Source organism: Microcebus murinus, chromosome 3 (genome assembly GCF_040939455.1).
Source record: "Microcebus murinus isolate Inina chromosome 3, M.murinus_Inina_mat1.0, whole genome shotgun sequence".
Lineage (NCBI taxonomy): Eukaryota > Metazoa > Chordata > Mammalia > Primates > Cheirogaleidae > Microcebus > Microcebus murinus.
The window spans coordinates 91,623,685-91,635,535 of NC_134106.1; the positions used below are offsets into that span (position 1 = coordinate 91,623,685).

The 11,851-nt window shown below is 39.9% G+C and overlaps 1 long non-coding RNA gene across 1 annotated transcript; it reads right to left on the reverse strand.

The window, feature by feature from the left end:
• Positions 1–596: 596 nt before the first annotated feature.
• LOC105856085 (uncharacterized) lies at positions 597–8,178 on the reverse strand. The gene is made up of 3 exons (XR_001146911.3): positions 7,737–8,178; positions 2,062–2,173; positions 597–767 (listed from the first exon to the last, which is right to left on the reverse strand). It is a non-coding gene; the product is annotated as an uncharacterized LOC105856085 (long non-coding RNA).
• Between the last annotated feature and the right edge of the window lie 3,673 nt (positions 8,179–11,851).

Sequence of the window (11,851 nt, forward strand, 5' to 3'; positions counted from 1 at the left end):
AGCTCATAGCAACCTCAAACTCCTGGGCTCAAGCAATCCTCCTGCCTCAGCCTCCCAAGTAGCTGGGACTACAGGCATGCACCACCATGCCCGGCTAATTTTTTCTATATATGTATTAGTTGGCCAATTAATTTCTTTCTATTTATAGTAGAGACGGGGTCTCGCTCTTGCTTAGGCTGGTTTTGAACTCCTTACCTGGAGCAATTCGCCCGCCTCAGCCTCCCAGAGTGCTAGGATTACAGGCGTGAGCCACCGTGCCCGGCTCGCTATGTCTTTTTCTTCTGCAACCAGCTAGAGAAAACTCTGAGCTTTAAAAGGGTTGATATGATTAGGGCAGCCCCTCCTCCCCCTCCTAGATTGTCTCCCTATTTTAAAGTTAACTGATTTGAGAGTTTAATTACATCTGCACAATCCCTTCACAGCAGTACCCAGATTGTGATTTCATTGAGTAACTAACTGAAGGAAGGTGTGTGTAGACCATGGCTGGGAATCTTGAGAGCGTATTTTGTAATTCAGCCTAGCAGAGGCATTAGTCCAGGTTTATGCCTTATAGATGCAGTGAATCTGATACAATGGTGATTGCCTTCAGGATATACTGCATTATCATACATATATTCCAAGCAGAAAATCTTTCATTTTGACTAGGCATTGATGAGTGCCAAATTGTTGGCAATTTAACATGACAAGACTGAAAGGATTTTCCAAAGATTAGCTCTGGTTCTATGCATTTCAAACTTTGTTTCTTTTCCATGGCTGTTGTCTGTCCTCTGGAAAAAAAAAATATATATGTTCTATGATCAAATGAGTTTGGAATGCATGCTGGATCCTCATCCAGAGGACTAAAAGCAGACATTCATGTAGAAGTCCTCAATTCCTTATCAACAATTCTGAAATCTGGAAAGCTCTGAAACCAGTGCTTTACTTAACTCGCATGGTGGCAACACCTAACATGGCTGAAATGAGGCTACTTATTGGTTCTTATTGATTTTAGTTTCAATGTCATATGTATAACTGTAGAAATATTAGTGATTGATTGTGAGGTGCTGCTCAGAGTATTAGAAGTCTTAGGGCACAACTTTCTAAAAAATTCAAATTCAGAAGAAAACATCCAGCCTCAAGGATTTCAGATAAGAGAGTGTGGACTGTTATTAAAGGCTAAGAGACATGCGCTGTAAAAGTGTACTATGTCTTTTAACAGACAAATAGATATGATTATTTGGTTAGGGAAAGATATTTTCCATCTATTCTGGCACTAACTGGTGTACTGCAATTCGATTCTGGCACAAATCTCTCAGAATCAGTGCAGACTCCGCAAATTAAAGGGCACGGTTCCCAACGACACTCGCTTCAGACACTAGCTGAAAGTGGAGTTCTCAGGCCACTTGCTCTTCTGAAAAACTGGCTACGATTCAGGGGTTCCCATGACCCCTTCTAGTTCAATAATTTGCTAGAGTAACTTACAGAACTCAGGAATGTGCTATACTTATGGTTTTACTATAAAGGCTACAACTCAGAAACAGCCAAAGTGATACACAAGGCAAGGTCTGAGAAGGTCCTGAATGCAGAGCTTCTGTGCCTTCTTTCCATGGAATCAGGAGACATCAGCCTTCCAGCACATTGATATGGTCACCAACCACGAAACTCCCATAAGCTTCAGTGTCCAGCATTTTTATTGGGGTTTCATTAGGTAGGCGTGATTGATTACATCATTGGCCACATGACTGAACTCAATCTCCAGCCCCTGTCCCCTGCTTAGAGGCCAGGCTGGTCCTAAGTCTCAGCTTTCTGATGATGGGGCTGGTCTTTCTGGTGATCAACTCCCATCCTGAAGCTATCTAGGGGCTGACAATGAGTTATCTTATTAACATAAACTCAGGTATGATCCAAGGGACTCATGAATAGCAAAGACATTTTTACCACTTGGGAAATTACAGGGTTTTAAAAGCTCTGTGCCAGGAACACTGGACAAAGACCAGACAAACTATTTATTATACAACACCATCTCATGTTTGTTAACATCCCTAGAATATTCTTCCTTTTTATCATTAGTGGGGCTGCTACCTGAGATTAATGGCCCGGTTTCTGATGCTGTTCTTTTGTAGATGTTGGTACCTCTTAGAAGTCCATGATGTTCCCACTGGGTTAATGCTTAGCCCCAATCCTTTTTCTGCTCCTGAGTGGGAACAGGGAAATTTTTATTCAAATAATATGCATGTTTTAGTAAAAATGTATCTACACACATACACATACACATATATGCATATACTTCTTTGGGTCAAATTTATTGTTTGATATTTTATAATTAACTGCCATTATGTACTTGATTTATATTTTCCTTATGTTTTCAAATTAGTAATTGCTGACTTAGAGCAATGCCACTGATTTTTATATATTTATCTCTCTGACCTCATTACTCCTAACTCTTATTAATTCTACTAGTGTTTAAGTTGATTAATTTGGATTTCATAAGTAGTAAATCTTGTTATACTCACATACTTATATCCCTTTTTATACTTATAACACTTATTTCTGTTTCAGGCCTTATTCGAATTTCCAGGACATGCAAAATACACTTAAATAATTATGGTGATGCCAGGAGCTTGGTAGAATTCTTCATTTCAATGCAGAAAATTCTGGTGTTCTATTATTAAGTATAATATTGGCTGTTTGGGAATATACTTTGTCATGCTAATCACATAGACTTCAAGTCCTTACACATTTAACATTTTTATTATTAATAGATGTTAAATTTTATTTATGACCATTTGACACCATTAATTTTTTGCATATTATTTATTCTTAGGAGACTAAAAACAGAATCTACTTTGTGTTTTGTGTATAAAAGTATACCTAGAATTCTTATTCTTGAATGTGGGATCACCTCTAATAGCTAATTCTATCATTTTTACTAAGTCTCAATTAAAGAACCCCTGCAGATATCTTTATTGCATGAGTCTTACCTAAATATTAGACTCAAGATTCTGATGCTTGGAGTGGGGGAAACCAGTTAAGTTGTGTATTCCACTCTAGCACTTTGTAAACAATCAGGGAATATAATGTAAGGCAACATCACCTGAGCTGCATTTTAGGGAACAGATGCTCTGCTGTTGGAAAACTAAGATCCATGGGCCAAATTCCTGCCCCAACTATTTATCATCTGTTTTTTGACAAATATAGCTTTATTGGAAAACAGCCATGCCCATGTATTTGTGTGTCATTAATGGCTATTCTCATGCTGTGTGGCAGAGTTAAACAATTGCAACAGAGAACCATGGCCCATGTAGCCTAAAATATGTGCAGTCCCCGGGTTATGGACAACCCTGACCTATAGTGTTCTGTGTTTCCAAATGGGTTCCGAGGCCCCCCATGAGGATAATTTATAATTAAATAAATTAATTAATAATTTGGGACTTAGTTTCTTCTGTGCATGTAAACAAACCCGCAATGGGGCAAGTGGATCATTGGGGCAGCATCTTTATGCTAACAACTAGTCTCATAGATAGATAGAGAAGCAGCTGATAGAAACACAGGAACATGAAAGATCAGAAGATCAAGGGCCAAGGTTTATGACAAAATAATTAGCTGAAGACTTTAGTCTCAGTGAGCAGGATTTTCTAAGCTTGAGGAGCAAGAGCCTAACATTGAGCTGTTAACAAAGGTTTACGGTGCAGTTAGTGAGGACATCAGCTGCTACAAGCCGTTTATGATGAAAAAAAGAAAAGGCAGTGCGAACAACCCTAGATACCCTTTTCAAGAAACTGAATTCAGTGGTGAGCTCGCCTCCTCCAGCAACAGAATCAAATCCTGATTCTCCAGCTCCCACTCCATCATCTCTAGCACCATCTCCATCATCACCTTCCCGTTAATGTGAGCTGCCTTCTTGCCTCAAAAATGCCCCTTCCAGTAAGTAAGACACTGATGAAACATTAGGTGAGTATTAACTTTTAATATTATTTTTTGAAATTTCTCCTATCTAAACTTTTTGTATGAGTTTGTTTTTATGTTCTGTTTGACCCAAAAGAGCACAATACTGTCTGTAACTTATTATTACAGTACAGGGGTATTATTATTATTACAACATTACACTGTATTATTACCACATATAAGCCATTGTATATGTATTATTATTATTGTATTTGTATTATTATTGTACTGTATTGTACAATAATTATGTATAATATGTAATTATGTAATAATAATGTATTATTGTACTGTATTGTTATTATTGTATCTGTGTTTTATATTTGTATTATTACTGTGTATATGCTATTCATCAGGGATCTGAGTTACATACAAATCCAAAAGATATTCTCGTCCTTATCCAGGCAACCACCTGTATTTACAATAAATGGCCTTCACAGAAAAATGTGCTTATTCCTGTTCTATTAATAGATACTAATCAATTTTCTGAGAAAAAAAAATATGAAGGCATTTCACTGCTAGACAAGTTCAAAAAATAATATATCCCTTCATGAACATTTACATTTGATTCTAGCAATTAAAAAAAAAATTCTAGAGTCCTACAAAAATTTTATATATATATAAATATATATAATATATGTGCATATATACATATATACAGTTGGCCCTTGAACAATGTGGGGGTTAGGGGTACCAACACTCACATAGTCAAAAATCCATGTATAACTTTTTATTCCCCCAAAATTTAACTCCTAGTAGCCTACTGCTAACCAGAAACCTTACTGATAACATAAATAGCCAATTAACACATATTTCATACCTTACATGCATTATATACTATATTCTTATAAAAAAAGTAAGCTAGAGAAAAGAAATTGTTATTAAGTAGCTCATAAGAAAGGGAAATATATATACTATTTATTAAATGGGTCATCATAAAGTGTATCTTCATCCTTGTTGTCTTCATGTGGAGTAGGCTGAGGAGAAGGGAGAGGTGAGGTTGTTCTTGCTGTCTCAGGGGTGGCAGAGGAGGAAGAAAGTCATGTATATGTGCACCTACACAGTTCAAACCCATGATGTTCAAGGATCAATTGTATACACACACACACACACACGTATGTATGTGTGGATATACAATCTCACACATATACATCAATTTGGTTTTACACCATTATTTTACTTCTTTTACTTCCAAATCTATTTTTCATTGATGAACTATCAACATCTCTGAGCACACTAGAATTTAATAGATTTTAGTTGGGAAATGCTTGATGTGAGGCCTTATTTCTTTCCTTGCTATTGCCATAGCATTGTATATTTCTGCACAATTCATCTCCTCCTTCCTTTGATCCTGACCCATCTGCCTCAACAATTATTTATAATGACTGGCTGTTGCTGCAGCCAGCTTTTATTTACAATAATGTTTACTAACTTCCCTGCAATATTTGAAAGGCAGTTGCGTGGGAGGCCACATGGTATAAAGGGAATTTCTTTGAATTCTGGCAAAAGTGCAGTCCTACCCGAGCTTTGGCCTTTGGCAAGTTCTTCAACTTCTATTAGCTGACTTGTCTCCTTTTATAATATAAAGTAGGAATAAGAATATCTACTTTATTGGATTATGAGAATAATATGAGTTAAGGTTTGTGAAGTAGCTACCCAGGTTTCTGCAACATAGCAAATGTTTTTCAAAGTCCAGTTCTTTTCTACAAAATTGCTGACACAGTTGAGAGAGAGTTTTAGATTGAGGAGGCAATGAACTGCAGTGGTGGAGAATGTGGACTTTACAACCAGACACATCCCAGCTCTCTCTTTTCTCACCTCTGTGATACAAGTGGGCTTCTGAATCTTTCCTCCCGCCTGGAAAATGAAGATAATCATGAGACTGTCCCAAGTTCTTGTGAATATTTGGGGAGATAAATGTGCCAAGTTCTTGAGGCTCAATAAATAGGAAATACTAAATTTATTAACATTATGGCCATGAAGGTATATAGGTCAAGAGAACAGTGAGCCGGGAGTTGAAGGATGCAACTTGCAGTTGTAGAGTGGGCCACTAACTTACTATGTGTTTTTGGTCTGGTTATCTAACCTCTCTTGGTGTCTACTCATCATCTTTAAATTGTGGGTTTGACCTAGATAATATTACTGTATATTTTTTTAGAGCATTTTATGGGCTACAACATATTTTTACATGCTTTGTTTCCCTTTGTAATCATAACAGTATTTCTCAGTTTCTATGAAATAAAGATTTATGATGACAATATAACTAGATCAGAACCATTTTTTTAAACCTCTGGCTCCTTCCATGGTGTCATTTCTCTCGCCAAATCATTTCCAATGTCCACAAAGGGGGTCCTTGTTAGGTGCTATTTTTATTAACAAACAAATGTTCCAACTCAATTGACTTCCAGGCCAATGAATTTAATTTGACAAAGAAATTAATCAGTTCTAACTAGGTTTCTAAGTTATTTCTCGTGCCTTTATGTTTCCTTGGCTTGGGTTCACTTTTCCACATGCTGTTGTCACTGGGGCTTTTCAAGGCACTTTGGGTCAATGGGACAGGCTACATCACTAAGCTCCAAGGCCTCTCTGGAGTTCATGTTTGGGTTATCCCTACGCTAGACTGAAGATTATACTGGATTCATGCCCAGCCCCAGCATAAACACCAGCTCTTTCTATAGGCTGGGCTTCTTTGGTTCTTTGAGTGACTTTGGCATGAACAGAAGCACTTTTGAGATATAAGAATGTGGACAAGGAAAACCACTGGGAAAAAGTAGATCTGTCGATGGTGAAAGCAAACCAGTGATAGCAGCTCCAGGGGGAATTTGCCTCTGACGTGGCTAATGTGTCCCTTGTCATCACACTTGTTTGCTATCACCAGCCAGCATCAACACCAGTCTGAGACACCCTTTGGTTCACCTGGCCCAGGAAGAATGTCCCTTTTTGGAATAGTAATGACACTAATTTGTGGCAAGAGAAGAATTCCATCCAATAAGACTCAGTTGCAATATTGGATCATCTTAAAAATAATTGAGCAAATAATTCTGATGTTTAATCTCTGCTAATTTGATATTCTGAAGGATATGTGAACTGTGAACGTGGCTTCAGGTCAGAATGATTTTACTGTGGCAATCTTTTGTTACCATGCCCCCCCCTAAATCCCTCTGGATCGGAAAAAAATTCAGAGAGTTATTTTGGAGTTTGGAAATACATTTTGTTTTGTTTGTTGTTATTTGTACCATACTTTACTTTAAATGGATTTATCCTAGCGAAATAATTCTATAAATACTAATGATAATGATAATTAACAATTCTTGTGCCTAGCATTTGCCAGGGATTTTGCTAAGTGCATTATCTGCATCATTCATTGCATGTTCACAAAAATGCACTGAATTGAAGATTAGTGTTATCCCCACTTTACAGATGAAGGAAAGAAGTTTGGAAAGGATACGTACATTGCCAAAGTCACACAGCAAAATAATTGATGTGGTAAGAAGTTCTGGTTTATCTAACCTCTAATTCTTATGATACATTAAGCTATGTTGCATATAACTGTATACTGTATATTCAAATATAAATGTAAAAGAAGACTGGGAAGATATGCACTGAACTGTTAACAGTGTTTAGCTCTAAATGGTGAGATTACTTTTATCTCTCTCTCTCTCTAAATGTTTCTCTCTAGTTCTCCATTTTAGCAAATGGATCCATCCCCCTCCCAAGACAAAAGAGATGGCTGGGAGCTATCCTCAATTTCGCTCTTGTCTTAACCTCACAAGCCAATAAGATTATATATATCCCCAGGTATGGCTGTTACTGACCTCATCTCTGCTTCCAGGGATGTTGTCATCATCTCTTGACCATTGCCACGGTCTTCATCATATGGCAGCAGGAGAGAGCACTTCAAAATGAAGATCAGATTATTTCTTCCCTTCTTAAAAGCCCTTGGTGGCAAGTCGAATAAAATCCACGCCCAACCCTTACACCCCAACTTCTCTGGGGTGATTCTTGCTTCCTTCTCCAAATTTTCCTCCTGCCATTTCCGTATCTCTCACTAGGCTCTGTGAAGGCTTTCCCCCAGGTCCTCAGGCATACTGGAACTTTCTTTCACGTGCCTTTTCTGTGGCCAGGACCCTCCTGTCCTGCCTCTTGAAGATGCACACTGCATGAGAAATGGGGCATTGCCTATCTCATTCCATGCCCACAGAATGCCTGGACCCAGCTGGTGCTGTGTAATCATTAAGAGCTAAAGTGCAGTGAGCTGGAGACACAAACTCACTGCCCCTGAAGTGAACCTGAGCAATTTCAAACCACTGCAAATTTACTCTTTAAACAAGGGCATGTAGCTCAGTCTCTGGGAGTCAGAGACCAGCTGTACACATGGGAGGGCTTCTGAGTTAACTTCTACGTGGAGTATATCATTCATTAAAGCATAGTGAAATGTGATCACTGAAAATTTCACATATATTAAAACTCAAAAGTAACTGCAGAATTGTTTATAACTTTGAGCAGCAAAAGATTTTTTTCAGAGTGGAATATTTGACCATTGACTTTGGACAGCATTGTCAGGGCATAGTGGTAATAAAATACAGAAAACTTTTAGTCTGTTTTAGTATTGTTTTTAGAATGTCTTCAGATAAGGGGCCCTTTCATAGCCTGACCCAGGATGGTCCCTCTCATGGCTAGGATGCACTTGGTACCCACTGGCATCACATACCTTCTACAGCCTTGGGCAGCGGTTGTATCTATATTGACTGCAATTCCTTGGACAACTACCTATAAAATGGGTATACTAATGACTTCCTCCTAGGATTGTTGTAAGAAATAAGAAGAGAATAGAATATTTTAAATGGCAATGGAACATAGCCTTATTTATTTAAGGGTAGAGATGATCTTGTTTATCTTTTTATTTTCAGTGAAACAATGGCAGGGGCTTTGTTGACATTTGCAAAAATGATTGAGTAGAATCTCTCCTATTTTTAGCCTTACTCATGACACAGGTGGCCCTCACAGGTGGACCTTAGAAAATGTTTGCCTGAAGGCATGAAGAAAGGTGGGAAATTGTCCCCACCCAACCTTCCTTCGAGTTGTCCTGCAAACAGGCACTGTGGTTCCAAGGTTGGGTCTTAGGTGGGCAGTAAGAGGAGAGGACTTCATCTCAGGTTCTCATCTGGAAAGAAAACCCAGAACTTCACCTGGAGTTTTTGCTTTCACCTTGCTTCGGCTTTTTGCTAGAAAAGTAAAGTGGACAGAACAGGGAAGTGAGGACAGCTGGTTACAAGTTCCAATCACACTGTCTCTTCTTATGCGCTGTGTGACTTTGAGCATGTTACTCAACATCTCTGAACTTAACTATTCAATGGGGGGTAATACACGCCTTTTAATGGGATTGCAGTGATAATCCAAAAAAAATAGCATTGTATATGCAACATCATTCCTAGAATAGTCAGTGCTCCATAAATATTAATTTGCTAATGTCTTATTTCAAGCCTTTTTGTGTAAGTGTGGGAGTAGGGTGGGAGAAGGAGGAAGAGAGAAGAGAGAGAGGCTCAAAAGACAGACCATGTAATGTCTGCAGAACACGGCAGGTTTCTTGGAAAAGTCATAAAGAGCAAGAAGCAGCATTCATCCCAGGCTGTGTCCATGACCACGGGCTCAACCCTGCTGTTTGTAAATGGGGAAGTTCTGGAACTGCAAATATTAGATCAAGGCAAACGTGGCTTTTGTGAATTTTTTCTGGGCTGCTTTCTGAGAAGTGTTGCCTTGTGTGCCAGCTCCCCACCTCCACTCCTGTTCCCTGGCCTCCGGAATGTGGCACCCACCGCAGAGTCTGAATTGTTACCGGGGTGATGAAGATGTTCTTGGCTCAGAGTTTGCTGACTTGGCCCTGAATGCCCGGTCAAGGCTTAATGATCAGAGACTCCTGATGTTCAAGGGCAGGTCTGACATCAAGGTGGAATGAAAACTGGCAGCCTCGAGGAGGCTTGCCTACCCCTCCTCCACATTCGAAATTTCCATTTATTTTCAGTATTTCCAAGGCATCCAGTTCAAGGGCCACAGGGCTATTGCTCATGGTATTTGATGGCATATCTCTGACCTCAGAAGACCCTCCTTAGAAATGTGATTTAATAAAATCACATACACCTGTGTTCTCATCCTAGCTCTGCTACTTATTTATGTGACCTTGGATAAGTCACTTCACTTTTCTGAGCCTCAGTTCCTTTGAAGCAAAGAGAGAAAAGAGAGTATTTACATATTCACTGTGTTTAACAAACCACTCCAAATCTACTGGCTTAAAACAACAGTTTATTATTATCTTTTAGAATTCTATAGGTTGGCTGGGGTCAGCTGGGTGGCTCTTGCTTGGGGTGTCTGGAGATACAGTTGTCTGAAGGCAGGACCAGGCTGGACACTGAGATGGCTTTCTCATGTGGCTGGCATCTGATGCTGGATGTCATCTGGAAGATCATGCCACTGTTCATTTGAGAGCCAATGTGTGGTCTCTCCATGTGGTGTGGGCTTTTCACTGTATGGCGGATAGGTTCACAGAGGAAATGCCCCAAAAGAGACCATCCCAAGGTTTCTTATGACCTAGTCTTGGATACTCTCAAGCATCACTTCTGCCATATTCTCTTGGTTAAGCAAGGCCAGGCTAGGTTCCAAGGGGAAATAGACTTTACTACCGGATGAGGTAGAGGCTAGTTCACAGTAGAGGAGAGCATGTAGCATAGGAGGTAGTAGGGCAGCTATTTTTAGAAAATACAGTCGGCCACATAAATGACAAAAAGGTGGATAAGGTTGGTGCCCTGTCAAAGTTGGGAGGCAAACCTTCTCATTTCAGTTTGATTCTGTGTCTGCCATCTGTAGCTTTGTTAATAGTAGATGTATTCACTGAGTACCCCTTTAGAGAAAGATAGTTATGTCTCCTTCAGCCCCAGTTCGAGGTCCATGTCCCCAATACCCTGACCAAACATGATCGCCCCTCACTTGGTTGCCCTTTGAACCTCTTCCTCACCCTTGCCTCCTCCTCTAATTTCCAGTGTTCCTCCCAATAAAACTCAGGAACCACCCAGATGTACTACCCCCTTCTTTGAGGGTTGAGGAAAGCTGGAGGTAAGACCAGGGATGCCCCCATTTTCTACCCAAACACATATACCATTGTCCAGTATCCACAAGCCTTCTGAACTAAGACGGTCTCAGATGGGAAGCAGGTACCACTAACTACAAGTACACATGCCTAGCTCTCAAACATCTGCTTTATGGCCTTTATTAATTTTTTTATGCTGTGTGAAAAATTGTCACAACAGAGCAACTTAAAACAATACCTATTTATTAGCTCACAAGTCTGTAGGTCTAATGTCCAGGAAGTATTCACTGGGTTCTCTCCTCAGGAGACTAAATTCAACAGGTTGACCAATATGAACTCTCATTTGGAGGCTCTGGAGAAAATCCGCTTTCAAACTAATCCAAGTCCTCAGCAGAAGTCAGTTCCTTGTGGTTGTAGGACTAAGGTCCTCATTTTCTTGTTGGTTGTCAATTAAATTCACTCTTAGTTTCTGGAGCCTGCCTGCATGCCTTACCATGTGGCCCCTCCATTAGTACTTAGATTGGTGTTTGATTGGTAAACTGGGAAGTGTGTGTGCACCAGGGCTCTGGAATCTTGGGGACCACCTCAGAGTTCTGCCCACCTCACTGTGCTTCACTGCCCTCCAATAGCATGACCAGGAGAGCCTAAAGGTGCCACAGTTTGGCTACATCCAGTTGGCCAGGGAGGACCACTCAGGCTCTAGCAGTGATTCTCTTAGAGCACCCCCACATCTGGCTTCCAGAGAGGGGAGATGTCTCATCCCAAACAAAGTTGGCAGTCCCCACAACTCCCTCCTCTTCTGTGTTTCCCTACCTTGGTTCGCACAGCTTGGGGGTGTGGTGGTTTGGT